We start from the raw sequence: 17,721 nt of genomic DNA, 5'->3' as shown, positions 1-17,721 counted from the left end.
CTTGTGCAGGATTCCCTAATGGTTAATTTGCATGTTGAGTCTATGGTGAGGAAGGCAAATACAATGCTGGTATTCATTTGAAGAGGACTTGATTATAAAAGCAAGCATGTAATGTTGAAATTTTATAAAGCATTAGTGAGGCCTCGCTTGGAGAATTGTGAGAAGGCATCTTAGAAAGGATGTGCTGAAACTGGAGAGGGTTCAAAGGAGGTTCACAAAAATGATTCCAGGATTGGCTAGCTTGTCATATGAACGTTTGTATTCACTACAGTTCAGAAGAATGAGGGGTGACCTCATTGAAACCTATCGAATGGTGAAAGGCCTTGAGAGAGTGGATGTGGAGAGGATATTTCCTATGGTAGAGGGTCTAAGACCAGAGGACACAGAATTCAGGGATGTCCTTTTAGAATGGAGATAAGGAAGAATTTCTTTAGCCGGATGGAGGTGAATCTGTAGAATTCTTTGCCGCATGCAGCTGTGGTGGCCAGTGCTATCATGTTTGCTGTTGTGTGCAGCAGGCTGAGGGTGGCAGACACCAACAGAATCAACAAACTCATCCGTAAGGCCAGTGATGTTGTGGGGATGGAACTGGACTCTCTGACGGTGGTGTCTGAAAAGAGGATGCTGTCTAAGTTGCATACTATCTTGGACAATGTCTCCCATCCACTACATAATGTACTGGGTGGGCACAGGAGTACATTCAGCCAGAGACTCATTCCACCGAGATGCAGCACAGAGCGTCATAGGAAGTCAATCCTGCCTGTGGCCATCAAACTTTACAACTCCTCCCTTGGAGGGTCAGACACCCTGAGCCAATAGGCTGGTCCTGGACTTATTTCATAATTTACTGGCATAATTTACATATTACTATTTAACTATTTATGGTTCTATTACTATTTATTATTTATAGTGCAACTGTAATGAAAACCAATTTCCCCCGGGATTAATAAAGTATGACTACTACTACTTTATGTATATTTAAGGCAGAGGTTGACAGATTCTTGTCTGGTCAGGGTATGAAGGAATATGGGGAGGAGGCAGGAGATTGAGATTGAGAGGAAATTTAGATCAGACATGATGAAATGGCGGAGTGGACTCAATGGGCCAAAAGGCCTAATTCTGCTCCTATATCTTATGGTCTAAATAAATTGAGTTGGCAGTCTTTGAAAGTGAATCCATAAGTTGTGGAATCAGTTCACGGTAGGGGTGAGTGAAGTTGTCCACTCAGGAGCCTGATTGTTATGCAGTAATAACTGTTGCTGACCTCTCTCCTATGCAGCAGTAAGAAGAGAGCCTGGCCTGGATGGCAGGGGTTCTTGATGATGGATGCTGCTTTCCAGTGACAGCTGTCCTTGAAGATGTGCTCAGTGGTGCAGATGGCTTTACCTATGATGGACTGGGTTGCATTCTTTTATGGCAGTCCCAGTCAATGAGGGAAGCTAAAATCGCTTATTATCACGACCTTTTTATTCCTGCATCTATCTACGCATTTGCTCCTCTAATCTATTGGTCTCTGGAACTGTGAAGTAGCAGCTTTATTCAACGTGTGTCAGTGTAGTCTGAGATCTCATTTTGCAATGAGTAGATAAAGGAGTAACGAATTCTGTTCATCATTGACATTCACCAATGCTCTGAAAAGTGAATACGGTGCTCTGTGGAACACTGTATCATGAATCCATGCTAAGCTGGCCAGATCTCCATCCTGACAAACAACAGAATGACCCAAAACACTGATTTCTTTCAGCAGGTTGCGTGTTGCCCTAAATTCCAGTATCTGTTGGAGACACAAGATACTGCAGATGTAGCAGGTTACACAAGAGAGAAAAAACATCTTTCAAGATCCTACACATGGCTATCATACAAGAGTCCTGGCTGCACAGTGAATCTGTAGTGGTCTTTATATGCATCGTTGCTGAATGGTGATTCAACTGTTATTATTGGCTCAAATACAATCGGTCAATCATGACCAGCAGTACTCTGTGTGTTGAATTTTCATGCACTCCTGTCACTGTGGGTGCTCTAGTTTTATGCCACGTCCCAAAGGCATGCAGCTTGTTCAGTAAATTGTCCCCAGTATACACTGATGGTAAATGGCAGAATGTGGGGGAGTTGATGAAAGTGTGGGGAGAATATAATGGCATTAATGTAGAATTGTTGTAAGTGGCTGGCTGATGTTCATGCTGGCTCAAAGGACCTGACTGATTCTGTCAGATTGAGTAAACCTGCCAGGCATATTTATACTTCAATCTCAGTTGCAGTAAATTGTTCTTTTATTTTATAATGTTTCATGAATAAATATGATTAATTGTGAATACTGGAATATGGCTATGGCTGGACTATTTATGACTCTTAATTGAACAGCTTGACCCTCATGGAGTACAGCACAGGAACAGACCATTTGGCCCATAATTTTGTGCTGAACCAGCTAAAAACCAAATCAAAAACACCCAAACACTAATCCCTCCAATCAACACAATGTCCATATCCCTCCATCTTTCTCACATCTATGTGCCTATCCACACGTCTCTTAAAAACTTCTAATGCATTTGCCTCTACCAGCACACCAGGCAGCGCATTCCATGCATCCACCACTCTGAGTAAATTCCCCTTGAACCTAGACCCTCTCACTTCCAATGCATGCCCTCTGTAATGGGACATTAACTGGCAGGAGCTGGAAGTGGTATAATCTAATCAAAATAAGAAATAACAAATCACTAACTCATAAAATCCTTAAAACCTGATGTATTTTTAACATGCACTAATGGAATATATTATACAGTTGAGATCTTTGGCATTTTAAGAACTATAGGGGTACATCCTCCCTCCAAGGTACTTGTGCACCATGATTTCTTTGCAGACTGTAATAATTGCTCACAATACTTTCCTTGTCACAAAGATGTTCTCTGAACCTCTTGGTTTGCTAATATGTAAGTAGATTACATGCATATAAACTAACCATATTTGCTTATTTGTCAAGTGTACATTGAAAGATGCAGCATTAACAACAAACACACCCAAGAGCGTGCTAGGGACAGCCCACAAATGCTGGTACATATGCTGGTGCCAACATGACATGACCACAATGCTCTGCAGAACCAGACAGAACACAACATAACAAACAACTACAGCAAAAGCAAACCCCATTCCTCCCACCACCCACACACATGCACAGGACAAGCTCCAGCAGACATTGATTCAGGCCTACATTCACTGGGCTAAGTGATTTGCAGAATTGGCTCCAGCCAACAAGTCTCAACTTCCAGACTCACGATTCATCCTCAAGCTTCGAATCTTGAAATCAATCCCAGAACAGGCCAAGCACCAAACACTAAGCCACAAAATCCAGAATCCCAAAAGGCGAGAACCCTGAACACCAGGCCTCAAATTCTGGTCTCAGCAATTTGCAAACCGAGGGGGTCATCAGAACTCATTTTTCCTACCCACACAGAACTCGAGCACTGAATCCATCAACAACTTGCTGACCTTGAGGGAGCCATCAACTTTGGTCTACCCTGCTCTGCCTGTCTGACATCTGGCTGGCCTTGCCAGCTCAGTCCTTGGATGTACCACACTTGTGTTGCTGTGTTTCAAATGCGGAGTGAAAACTTGAGACTTGAGCTCGTCCTTTAGCCTCTCTAATTCCCCCATATCCCTGTCCCTAAACCACTCTCCTGACTCCTAACTCCCTTTTCTATATCCCAAACCATCCCCATGAACCCCCCCCCAAAAAAAAACACTAAATAAAACAAACTGAGGGAGGTCACAGTGCAGCAGCATCTCAAGATAGAAGTACAAGCCTGAATTACAATATTGAAAAGGCATTTGAACAATTATAGATTTATTCAGCATGGAAACAAATCAGTCTGTGCAGCCAAACAAGACAGATGTCTAAACCAGTCCCACTTGCCTGTGTTTGGCTTTGTGTTTCTGTCAGGACACCAGAGCAAGGAATCCAATCGCAGACCCAGTACTGTGCACACAGTGATATTAATTGAGTAACAAATCCCAAGGTGCAAACAAAGTCAGCATCTAAGTTCAGGCAGAGATCAAGACATCCAGAGAAATCCAAAAACCAGAATCAGGAAAGAGGTAGAGTCAATATTCAGACAACAAAGTACAGATACTCAAGAAAGACTCAGGAAAATTCACTGTCACAATCTGGCAACAAACAGCTGAAAACACAGGACTGGAATACACTGAGCAATAAACAGAGAGGCAGATGATAGGTGGAGCACAATGAGACACAGGTAAATAATGAGAAACAGGTGAGAGACGGAGGACTCAGTAATACAGGGGCCAGAGTAGAGCAGGAGCGGGGACAGGAGCACATGGCAATACAAACCACAAACTGACACAAAAAAGCAGAGTTCAGCTGGAGGTACTGACAGTTTCTCTAAGCCTTTCCAATCCATGTATGTGTCCAAGTACCTTTTAACTATTGTTAAAAGATAACAATTTAACTTATCTAAACCACTTCTTCTGACATCTCATTCTACATAGGGGCCAGCTGGATAAAACATTGTCCCTGAGGTTCCTATTCAATCTCTCCCCTCTCACTTTAAACGTATATGTGGTATTTATAAAACTACATATCAAATTAATAAAGGCACATGCTCGGAGAAGAAGTTACTGTGTATAGAACATAGAACATAGAAATCTACAGCACATTACAGGCCCTTTGACCCACAATGTTGGGCCAACCATGTAAACTACTCTAGAAACTGCCTAGAATTTCCCTAGAATTTTTCTAAGCTCCATGTACCTATCTAAGAGTCTCTTAAAAATACCCTGTTGTATCCACCTCACCACTATTGCTGGCAGTGCATTCCATGCACCCAGCACTCTCTGTGTGAAAAACTTAACTCTGACATCCCCCCTATACCTACTTCCAAGCACCTTAAAACTATACCCCCTTGTGTTAGCCATTTCAGTCTCGGGAAAAAGCCTCTGGCTGTCCACACGATCAATGCCTCTCATCACCTTATACACCTCTATTAGGTCACCACAGGATCGGTCCGATTCAGCATGGATTTCAGGGGAAATCATGCTTGGCGAATCTTCTGGAATTTTTTGAGGATGTAACTATGAAAATGGACAAGGGAGAGCCAGTGGATGTAGTGTACCTGGACTTTCAGAAAGCCTTTGATAAGGGCCCACATAGGAGATTAGTGGACAAAATTGGAGCACGTGGCATTGTGGGTAGGGTACTGACATGGACAGAAAATTGGTTGGCAGACAGGAAACAAAGAGTAGGGATTAATGGGTCCCTTCCAGAATGGCAGGCAGTGACAGGTGGGGTACCGCAAGGATCGGTGCTAGGACCACAGCTATTTACAATATATGTTAATGATTTAGATGAAGGGATTAAAAGTAACATTAGCAAATTTGCAGATGGCACAAAGCTGGGTGGCAGTGTGAAATGTGAGGAGGATGTTATGAGAATGCAGGGTGACTTGGATAGGTTGGGTGAGTGGACAGATGCATGGCAGATGCAGTTTAATGAGGATAAATGTGAGGTTATCCACTTTGGTGGCAAGACCAGGAAGGCAGATTACTATCTGAATGGTGTCAGATTAGGAAAAGGGGAAGTACAACGAGATCTAGTGGTCCTTGTTCATCAGTCACTGAAAGTAAGCATGCAGGTACAGCAGACAGTGAAGAAAGCTAATGGCATGTTGGCCTTCATAACAAGGGGAGTTGAGTATAGGAGCAAAGAGGTCCTTCTGCAGTTGTGCAGGGCCCTGGTGAGACTACACTTGGAGTATTGTGTGCAGTTTTGGTCTCCAAATTTGAGGAAGGACATTCTTGTTATTGAGGGAGTGCAGCGTAGGTTCCCAAAGTTAATTCCTGGGATGACGGGACTGTCATATGGTGAAAGATTAGAGCGACTGGGCTTGTATACACTAGAATTTAGAAGGATGAGAGGGGATCTGATTAAAACATATAGGATTATTAAGGGATTGGACACGCTAGAGGCAGGAAACATGTTCCTGATGTTGGGGGAGTCCAGAACCAGAGGCCACAGTTTAAGAATAAGGGATAGGCCATTTAGAATGGAGTTGAGGAAAAACTTTTCCACCCAGAGAGTTGTGGATCCATGGAATGCTCTGCCTTAGAAGGCAGTGGAGGCCAATTTTCCGGATGCCTTCAAAAAAGAGTTAGATTTATATTAGATTTAGATTCAGATTATAAGAATACTCAGTCCTCTTTTATTGTCATTTAGAAATGCATACATGCATTAAGAAATGATACAATGTTTCTCCGGAGTGATACCACAGAAAACAGGACAAACCAAAGACTAACACTGACAGAACCACATAATTATAACATATAATTACAGCAGTGCAAAACAATACCATAATTTAATGAAAAACAAACCATGGGAACTGTAAAAAAAAGTCTCAAAGTCCACGAGTCGATCGACTCCCGAGTCCCCGATAGCAGGCGGCAAAAGGGAGAAACTCCCTGCCATAAACCTCCAGGCACTGTCAACTTGCCAATGCATTGGAAGCACCCAACCACAGCCGACGCTGAGTCCGTCTGTCCGAAAGCTTTGAGCCTCCGACTCGCTCCTCCGATACAGCCTCCAGAGTGCCATCCTCTGCCGAGTGCCTTCGACCTAGCCCCGGCCGCTGAAACAAGCAAAGCCGAGGATTTAGGGCCTTCTGCTCTGGAGATTCCGGTTACCACACAATAGCAGCGGCAGCAATGCGGGCATTTCAGAAATTTTCCAGATGTTCCTCCGTATTCTCACGTCCGTCTCTATCAAATCAGAATTGTGCATGTTCCCCTACTTGACAGATTACAGATACCATTCACCGGAGAGGCCATGCGTGCTGCCATCGTGCCACCATCTTCTCCTTCTCCTTTAAAAGTTAGATAGAGCTCTTAAAGATATTGGAGTCAAGGGATATGGGGAGAAGGCAGGAATGGGGTACTGATTGTGGATAATCAGCCATGATCACAGTGAATGGCGGTGCTGGCTCAAAGGGCCAAATGGCCTACTCCTGCACTGTTGTCTATTTTCTATTATCTCTCATCCTCTGTTGCTCCAAGGAGAAAAGGCCAAGTTAATTCAACCTATGTTCATAAGGCATGCTCCCCAATCCAGGCAACATCCTTGCAAATCTCCTCTGCACTCTCTCTATAGTATCCACATCCTTCCTGTCATGAGGTGACCAGAACTGAACACAGTACTCCAAGTAATATATTCACTTTGCAGGGAGAGCAACAAATCAATACGCATGGGTAAGTTATCAGTCAATAATTAGTGCAAAGGGGAGGACTTACGCTGAAAGAATAGATCTGTACACTACACTTCCTCCCCTTTAGATTAATGTAACATAAAACTCAATATGGAACAAACAGTAAATTTCCCTTTAAAAGAGCATATTCAAATAAACATGCTTTCACAATAACAATCCATAATTAACTATCTATACTGAAGGTTCAGTCTTTTGGGTTGTGTTCTGTTTCTTTCAGGATAGTGCCTTCGGACGTGTGGAGTGACATCAGCTTTGGCAGGTGTCTTGTCAGAGACAACTTTTTCTGCTGCAGGATGGTGACTGAGAGGTAGGTCCAGTGGCTGTAATATGTCCGTCTTTTTGGAAGCAGTTGACTCAGGTGTGTTTTTTGGCTGAGCATCCAGTATCTGGTCCACATGATCTCCAACATCCACTGTGTACATCAGTGGCCCGGTTCTTGTAGCTATCCTACTGGGTGCGCAATAGTCTTCTTGGTAATCATGTGCTTCCTGTCTGATCTCGAAGCTCCTTGCTGATTCACTTGGCAACTGGCTGAACTGTTTGTTCTGCACTTCCCTCCATAGATCTGGTTTCAGGAGGTCTATACGAGATCTCAGATTCCTGCTCAAGAACAGCATTGCAAGTGTTTGATTTGTCATCGCATGAACAGAGTTCCAATACACAAAAAGGAATGTGTCCACCTTGTGCCGTATAGCAATGTTCTCCTTGACTATCGATTTAGTGGACTTCTTGAATGTTTGAACAAACCTTTCAGCTCATTCATTCATTGCTACGTGATGAGGAGCTGAGTTGAAATGCCTGATGCCATTTTTCTCCATGAATAGTCTCAACTCTTTCGATGGGTTTTGTGGTCCGTTGTCACTCACAATTTGTCTGGGTAGGCTATTTCTGGAGAAGATATCCTGAGAGCAGAGACGGTCTTTTCTGATTTGGTTGACTGCACTGGTATAACCCCCGGCCACTTCGAATGAACATCCACAGCAATCAGAAACATGGAGTCCATGAATGGCCCAGTAAAGTCAATATGTACTCTTTGCTATGGTGAAGACAGCCACTCCCGTGGGTGTAACATTGCCTGTGGGGGTGCATTTTAAACTTCGTGGCATCCCAAACAGCTTTTGGTCAGGTCTTCAATCTGTCTATCTATTGCTAGTCACCACATGTAGCTCTTCATTTGACTACCCAGGTGTCCTTCATGCAGATTCTCTAACACTCTGGTGCGCAGTTTACAGGGAACCACAACACGAGATCCACACATCACCATTCTTTGATGTACCAACAGTTGGTCTCATCTCACTGAGAACTTTAGAGACAGTGGGTTACTATGAGCTGGCCATCCTTGCATGGTGAAGTCACGACTTCTGACAATGTGGTGTCATCCCTTGTTTCTCTTTGTATTTCAGAATTTGTTATTGGCAGCTGGTCCAGCAATGCTGTGTGGAACAATTCTGCTGGGTCATACTATGAAGACTTTTCTTCTTCAGTTGCCAGCAGTGGAAGATGAGACAAGCCATCAGTGTTGTTGTGTTGTTTGGTACCCTTGAACTCTATGTCATAAGAGTGGGCTCTTGAGAAAATTGCCCAATGTTCCTACGTTGGATAGCAAACATCACTGGGAATCCCTTCCTGGGATTGAAAATGGACATAAGAGGCAGGATCATTCCCAGTGATGTTTAGAGTAAACTTTTGTCCGTAGACGTAGTGGTGGAACTTCATTACTCCCATGCTAGACAAAAGACCTCTCGGTCAATCTGTGTGTGGTTGCATTCCGTGCTCATCAGTGATCTTGAACCAAATTCAATTGGACGTTCAGATCCATCTTTCACAGTGTGTGACAAGATGGCATCAATGCCATTGCATGCCACTCTGATGGGTAGAGATGGGTCATAATGGGTGAGCAGTTCAACAGATGTTATTAGTCTCTTTGTTTCCTTGAATGCTTTTTGAAATCTTTCTGACCATTCACACTTTGCTCCTATCTGTAACAGTGCGTTCAATGAATGCAGCACTGCAGCAATGTTTGGGAGAAACCGGTGGTAGTAGTTTACAGGCCCAAGTATGACCTGAGCTGAGACACATTTTCCACTTTGCACTGCTTTAGTCTTCTCTTATGACTTTTGTAAGCCCTGCTTGTCAGTGACATGTCCACAACATGAGATTTCATTCTTGAAAAACTCACATTTCTTTCTCTTTGCACACAGACCATACTCACTCAGCCTGGTAATCACTTTACCAAGGGTCTGGAGGTGCTCTTCATCATTATTGCCCGTCACAATGATGTAATCAAGGTAACATTGTGTTCCTGGGATATCTTGGAACACTTGGTCCATTGCTCTTTGCCAAAATGCTGGAGCTGATGCGATGCCAAAGACGGGTTGATTATACTGGAACAGTCCTTTGTGAGTGTTGATTGTGAGCTTGACTCCTCCATCTTCATTTGCAGATAGGATTATGACAAGTCAATCTTTGAAAAGCTCTCCTCACCTGCCAAAGATGCAAAAATGTCTTCTATTCATGGCAGGCGATACTGCACAGTACACAGCACTAGGTGGATGCTGACTTTGAAGTCTCCGCTTATGTGAATAGCCTCGACCTTCACCTTCTAAATCACCATGATAATGGGCATTACCCAATTGCTCCACTCATTCTTGGAGAGAATACCATATGCCTCCAAGCTCTGAAGTACAGCATCAACTTTAGGACATGGTGCGTAAGGCGAAGGGTTCCGGCCTGAAACATCGACCGATCTTTTCCACGGATGCTGCCTGACCTGCTGAGTTCCTCCAGCGTGTTGTGAGTGACAGCTTTGATTGTGTGCCAGTCTAGTAGGGTTTTTCTCAACCATTCATGTGTGAAAAGTGCTGGCCCTCCATTTTTCAATACATAAAGCTCTAACTGCTGTGTTTAGCTTCCATACATCACATTTACTTTCAGTTTGCTTTTGGGAGATACTTTTTTGCATGTGTAGGTCTTTAGCATCACCGAAGTCTTTTCTAAAGTTAGTTTAGAAAACCTCACAACACGCAGGAGGAACTCAGCAGGTCGGGCAGCATCCGTGCAGGCAGCTTAGAAAACCATCTGTTGTAGTCAACCTTTGAAATTACAGACAAAGCTGGCCCTGTATCCAGCTCCATTTTCAGTTTTACAGCGGACACATCTGTTGTGATCCAGATGATTTTGTGATTTGCTTCAGTAATGCTAGACAGCTCTAGGCATGACAGCTCACCTTTGTCGGAGTCTGTGTTGTCTGATGCAGTTTCACATTCAGTAACTTTATGCATTTGCTTAGTTATGCGTTTGAAGCTTTTCACTCTGCGTAGTTTTTCCCTTTGGTAGTGTTTTTTTTTAATCTGACTTTTACACTCTCTCAATGTGGCTTTGTCTGTGATACTTTCTGCAAACTTTTTCTTTAACCAACAGTTATTTGCATCATGGAAAGATTTGCTACATCGATAACAGTTTTGGCTTTATGCACCATTCAGGGACATTTTGTGCATTTCACATCCTAAATTCTTCTTCTGTAGTCCAGTCACATTCTTTGCTACAGTCTCCAATGATATTGCTATGGTCAATGCCTATTCTAAGGTTAGGTCTCTTTCTGACAGTAGTCTCTTTTGAGTGCTTTGACCATGCATGGCACATACAAGCCTGTCCCCTAATGCATCAGAAGGTCCATCTCTAAAGTCACAGTGTGGGGGAACTTTGCACAGCTCTGCAATGTGTTCAGAAATGCTTTCATGTTTTAACTTGCTCCTTTTGTGAATTCTAAATCCCTTAGATATTACTAGCAGTTTTGCGCTCAAGTGACATTGCAAAATTGTAAGAATTTCTTCAAACGTCTTGCTTGCTGGCTTTTCAGGAGTTACTAATTTGTGTAAGAGACTGTACATTCTAGAACTCATTAAGCTAAGAAGTGTGGAGACTTTCTTTACCTCAGCCACATCGTGACCATTACAATACAGTTCAATCCTCTCAATATACAATTCCCAGTCCTCATTAGCGCTATCAAGTTCATCAGCTTTCCCAAGTAAGGCCATCGTCACGTTACTTTTTACTTTAGCTTTGCAAGTTGTGCGGCTTTCACTGAGTACCGTCCATTGTTACTTACTTACCCTTTTCTAGCATCCGTGACTGCCTTCACCATTCAGTTCACCCTTTCCTCTTGCTCTCTCTCTCCCTACTGCCAAATTCTGTTGTCTCATAACTGTTGGAGCAGTTGGTGATATTCGCTGACATTTGGGTTCCTGGATTTCAGTGCTTTAAGAGGGATAGAGAGGGCGGAAAAAGGGGAGGAGGGGTGGCATTACTGGTCAAGGATGCTATTACAGCTACAGAAAGGGTGGATAATGCAGCAGGATCCTCTTTTGAGTCAGTATGGGTGGAAGTGAGGAACAGGAGGGGAGCAGTTACTCTATTGCGAGTATCCTATAGGCCCCCGGTAGCAGCAGAGATACAGAGGAGCAGATTGGGAGGCAGGCTTTGGAAAGGTGCAAAAATAACAGGGTTGTTATCATGGGTGACTTTAACTTCCCTAATATTGATTGGCACCTGATTAGTTCCAAGGGTTTAGATGGGGCAGAGTTTGTTAAGTGTGTCCAGGATGGATTCCTGTCTCAGTATGTTGACAGGCCGACCAGGGGGAATGCCATACTAGATCTAGTACTTGGTAATGAACCGGGTCAGGTCACAGATCTCTCAGTGGGTGAGCATCTGGGGGACAGTGACCATCGTTCCCTGGTCTTTAGCATTATCATGGAAAGGGATAGAATCAGAGAGGACAGGAAAATTTTTAATTGGGGAAAGGCAAATTATGAGGCTATAAGGCTAGAACTTGCTGGTGTGAATTGGGATGATGTTTTTGCAGGGAAATGTACTATGGACATGTGGTCGATGTTTAGAGATTTCTTGCAGGATGTTAGGGATAAATTTGTCCTGGTGAGGAAGATAAGGAATGGTAGGGTGAAGGAACCATGGGTGACAAGTGAGGTAGAAAATCTAGTCAGGTGGAAGAAGGCAGCATACATGAGGTTTAGGAAGCAAGGATCAGATGGGTCTATTGAGGAATATAGGGAAGCAAGAAAGGAGCTTAAGAAGGGGCTGAGAAGAGCAAGAAGGGGGCATGAGAAGGCCTTGGTGAGTAGGGTAAAGGAAAACCCCAAGGCATTCTTCAATTATGTAAAGAAAAAAAGGATGACAGGAGTGAAGGTAGGACCAATTAGAGATAAAGATGGGAAGATGTGCCTGAAGGCTGTGGAAGTGAGCGAGGTCCTCAATGAATAGTTCTCTTCATTATTCACCAATGAGAGGGAACTTGATGATGGTGAGGACAATATGAGTGAGGTTGGTGTTCTGGAGCATGTTGATATGAAGGGAGAGGAGGTGTTGGAGTTGTTAAAATACATTAGGACGGATAAGTCCCCGAGGCCTGACGGAATATTCCCCAGGCTGCTCCTCGAGGCGAGGGAAGAGATTGCTGAGCCTCTGGCTAGGATCTTTATGTCCTCGTTGTCCACGGGAATGGTACCGGAGGATTGGAGGGAGGCGAATGTTGTCCCCTTGTTCAAAAAAGCTAGTAGGGATAGACCGGGGATAGACTAGTGAGCCTTACATCTGTGGTGGGAAAGCTGTTGGAAAAAATTCTTAGAGATAGGATCTATAGGCATTTAGAGAATCATGGTCTGATCAGGGACAGTCAGCATGACTTTGTGAAGGGCAGATCATGTCTAACAAGCCTGATAGAGTTCTTTGAGGAGGTAACCAGGCATATAGACGAGGGTAGTGCAGTGGATATGATCTATATGGATGTTAGTAAGGCATTTGGCAAAGTTCCACATGGTAGGCTTATTCAGAAAGTCAGAAGACATGGGATCCAGGGAAGTTTGGCCAGGTGGATTCAGAATTGGCTTGCCTGCAGAAGGCAGAGGGTCATGGTGGAGGGAGTACATTCGGATTGGAGGATTGTGACTAGTGGTGTCCCACAAGGATCTGTTCTGGGACCTCTACTTTTCGTGATTTCTATTAACGACCTGGTTGTGGGGGTAGAAGTGTGGGTTGGCAAGTTTGCAGACGACAGAAACGTTGGTGGTGTTGTAGATAGTGTAAAGGATTGTCAAAGATTGCAGAGAGACATTGATAGGATGCAGAAGTGGGCTGAGAAGTGGCAGATGGAGTTCAATCCGGAAAAGTGTGAGGTGGTACACTTTGGAAGGACAAACTCCAAGGCAGAGTACAAAGTAAATGGCAGGATACTTGGTAGTGTAGAGGAGCAGAGGGATCTGGAGGTACATGTCCACAGATCCCTGAAAGTTGCCTCACAGGTGGATAGGGTAGTTAAGAAAGCTTATGGGGTGTTAGCCTTCATAAGTCAAGGGATAGAGCTTAAGAGTTGCAATGTAATGATGCAGCTCTATAAAACTCTGGTTAGGCCACACTTGGAGTACTGTGTCCAGCCTCACTATAGGAAGGATGTGGAAGCATTGGGAAGGGTACAGAGGAGATTTACCAGAATGCTGCCTGGTTTAGAGAGTATGCATTATGATCAGAGATTAAGGGAGCTAGGGCTTTACTCTTTGGAGAGAAGGAGGATGAGAGGAGACATGATAGAGGTGTACAAGATAATAAGAGGAATAGATGGAGTGGATAGCCAGCACCTCTTCCCCAGGGCACCACTGCTCAATACAAGAGGACATGGCTTTAAGGTAAGGGGTAGGAACTTCAAGGGGGATATTAGAGGAAAGTTTTTTACTCAGAGAGTGGTTGGTGCATGGAATGCACTGCCTGAGTCAGTGGTGGAGGCAAATACACTAGTGAAGTTTAAGAGACTACTAGACAGGTATATGGAGGAATTTAAGGTGGGGGCTTATGTGGGAGGCAGGGTTTTGAGGGACGGCACAACATTGTGGGCCGAAGGGCCTGTACTGTGCTGTACTATTCTATGTTCTATGTTCATACTCATTGTCAATTAGTTGTGTCTGTACAACTACATATCAAATAAATGAAGGCACACACTCGGAGGTGAAGTTAACTTGTAGAGACAGCAACAAATCAATGCGCATGGGTAAGTTATCAATCAATAGTTAGAGCATAAGACCATAAGACATAGGAGCAGAATTAGGCTAGCTCTAGAATTTTGTCATTTTAAAAATTATATTCTGAAGTTTGTTATTTCCTACAACCAAAACTTATATCTGTCACTAGTACACCCACTTCATAATAGGTAGCAGTTCTTTGGAGTAGTCTCTGATATACAGTGAGTGCCTCTGTGGCCTTAACTTTTGAGGTTATGGGAGCTAGGGTGATGTAGTGTTTAGCATGATGCCATTACAACTCGAGGTGTTTCAGAGTCTGGCGCAATCTGTAAGGAGTTCGTATATTCGCCTACTGAGTGCATGTGTTTCCTCCACATGCTTCAGTTTCCTGCCACAATCCAAGGTTAGTAGGTTAATTGGTCATTGTAAATTGCCCTATGATTTGGCAAGTGCTAAATAGGTGACCTGCTGGTTGGTGTGGCTCATTAGGCTGGAAGGGCCTTTTCCACACTGTAAATAAAAATGCATAAAATAAATAAATAATGTGCAGGCAATCATCCTTGTGGCGATGGAACAGTCAAGGGCAAGGTGACAGAGGTGATTGCCATCCTTTGCTGGGTCTAGGTGAGCTGGCATGCAGAGGATTTTAATTTTAAGTCACTTAATAGCTACTTATGTGATGTACCAGTGACAGATACTTTGTAAAGATAGAAAAAAATTCATTTTGTGATTTAGTAGTTGATTTTTAAAACAATCGGCTGATACATTAAATTACTATCATTATCAGTAACCCGTTTAGAGTTTTTTGTTCAGCAGCAAATCATTTTCTGTGGCAGAACTCAAACTTACATTGTTCTGTGTGGCACGAGTGGTAAGTGTGACTCATAATGCATGGGGTCAGCAAATTCTAGGAAGGGAATGGTAATCCTGACAATAATATGATTTTCCATCAAGTCTACCCAGAAGGAGGAATTTTGAAAGAACTGTCTCCATATGATTGGTGGAGGAAGAACGGGGAATGGGTTTTTGTTTGAGCCTTAGGGTCCTACAGCACAGAAACAGGCCCTTCTGCCCACATTGCCCATGCCAACTGGCAGTTCTGATCCATCTTGATGTCATTTACCAGCACTTTGGGCACAGACCACAGAACTGTGGCACTTTAAGCACTCATCCAGATGCTTGTTGAATGGTGTGAAAATACCTGCTTCTATCATCTCCTCATGCAGCATGTTCCAGAATACAGTCACCCTCTGCTTCTCAGATTCTGATGAAGGGTATTGACTGTTCAATAGCACATGTGATCCTTCCCTGACTAATTCCTTCTCACCGTCCACTGGTTCTGTAAATGCTACCCATCCTATTCAAGTCTTTGTCACTAGACTGAACTATCCTCTTAAACGTGTTAACAGAAATAACCCTCCTCTCTTAAAACCCACCTCCCCTGCTGCACAACTCCAGGCTACTCTGTTTAAGCTAGCTTTTCTAAACGTGAGATCCTTTTCAAATAAGACTTTTATCTTCCATGATTTTCTTACCTCTGCAGACCTTGATTATAGGTTTTTTTTGCATGTGTGTGTGCAACTGTGTGATGTTGGTGAGACGATGTCTTTTTCATGCCTTTACAAGGCGCGGAGCGAGAGAGAGACTGTGTGACGGGCCACTCCTCACACAGACATTTCGCAGTATTTTTCCCTTTATTTTACGAGGTCGAGTTGTGATCTCGACACTCAACCCAGCACAGATGGAAAGCGTACTTGGGTTCGAACCTGGAAACCTCCACTCCAGAGTCCGGCACCGATGTCATTGCGCCACCAGCTGGCCCAATTAATTTTAGGTTCTTAACTGAGCCCTGGCTAAAACCAAAGGAATACAGCCAGCTACCTGAACTGTGTCCCGCTGACTGTGACAGTTTCAGTGTACCACCGCCCAGTGGTCCGGGTGGCAGGCTTGTCACCATCCTCAAAAAGCATTTTAGGTGTGATCTACTTTTGGTCTACAATTATGATTATGAGGACACGCAGTCCCCTTCTATTGTCATTTAGTAATGCATGCATTAAGAAATGATAAAATGTTTTTCCAGAATGATATCATGAAAACACATGACAAACGACTTAAAAACTAACAAAAACCACATAATTATACCATATAGTTACAACAGTGCAAAGCAATACCGTAAATTGATAAGAACAGACCATGGTACAATAAAAATCTCAAAGTCTCTCAAAAGTCCCATCATCTCACGCAGACGGTAAACCTCCAGCGCCGCCAACTTGCCGATGCAGCATCCTGGAAGCATCTGATCACAGTCTGACTCAGAGTCCGTCCGAAAAACTCTGAGCCTCCAACCCACCTCTTCGACACCGAGCACTGAGCACCATCTCTGCCGAGCTTTTCGACCCTGGCCCCGGCAACAGGCGATACGCAAAGCCGAGGTGGGGGGCTTTTGTCTCCGGAGATTCTCGATTGCACAGTAGCAGTGGCAGCGAAGCAGGCATTTCAGAAGTTACTCCAGCTGTTCCTTTGCGTTTCTCACGGCTGTCCCCATCAAATCCAGACTGTGCATGGCCCCCTCGTTATACATAATCGATATTCATTCGGAACGACCGCACATGCTGCTTTGCGCCGCCATCTTCTCCTCCCTCCTTAAAATTTTTCAAGTTTTGAGGTACCTAAGTTTAAAATGTGTGGTACCAATCCTGTCCTTGGCATTGTCGTTTACAGTATCACCCTCTTAAATCAAATGCTTGCTTTCCCTCACAATTATTATCCTGCATTCTCTTAAACTATGACAGGACTGCCATCGCTGGTGATTGGAATATTCATTTAATGATCTCTCAGATGTGAACCCTTTGGAAGCTGAATTCATGAACTTGATAGACAACCTACATCTTATCAAACATGTGACTGAGCCCATCCATTGACTTAGAAATACATTTAATCTAGTAATGACAAAAGGGTTAAATATTATTGCTGTCTCTCCATCTGATACCACTATCTCTGAATGTTTGGATGCCCTCCTGCCTTTAAGCAAAACCACAAAAGAAATTACAATGAAAACAGATGACGTACACTTGGGAGCTGAGGCCAGTCATGGTCGAATCAAAGGTGTATTTGTTCATCCTGTATGATTTGCTTATAATTGCAAGACACTGCTGGATACGAAGAACTTCAATTGCTACAGAAGGGGAGGAGAAGATGGCAGCTCGACGCAGTGCGTGCGGCCGCTCCGAAATGATATCAGTATTTGTTAAGTAGGTACCGTGCACGATCCTGATTTGATGGAGACAAATGTGAGAAGCATGGAGGAACATCTGGAGAAACTTCTGAAATGCCCCCTTCACTGCCGCTGCTACTGTGCGATCGAGAATCTCCGGACGGGAAGGCCCCAGATCCTCGGCTCTCCCTATTGCCTGTTGCTGGGGCCGGGG

The sequence above is a fragment of the Mobula hypostoma genome, chromosome 10 (assembly GCF_963921235.1).
Source record: "Mobula hypostoma chromosome 10, sMobHyp1.1, whole genome shotgun sequence".
Classification (NCBI taxonomy): domain Eukaryota; kingdom Metazoa; phylum Chordata; class Chondrichthyes; order Myliobatiformes; family Myliobatidae; genus Mobula; species Mobula hypostoma.
This window is presented reverse-complemented; position numbering follows the sequence as displayed.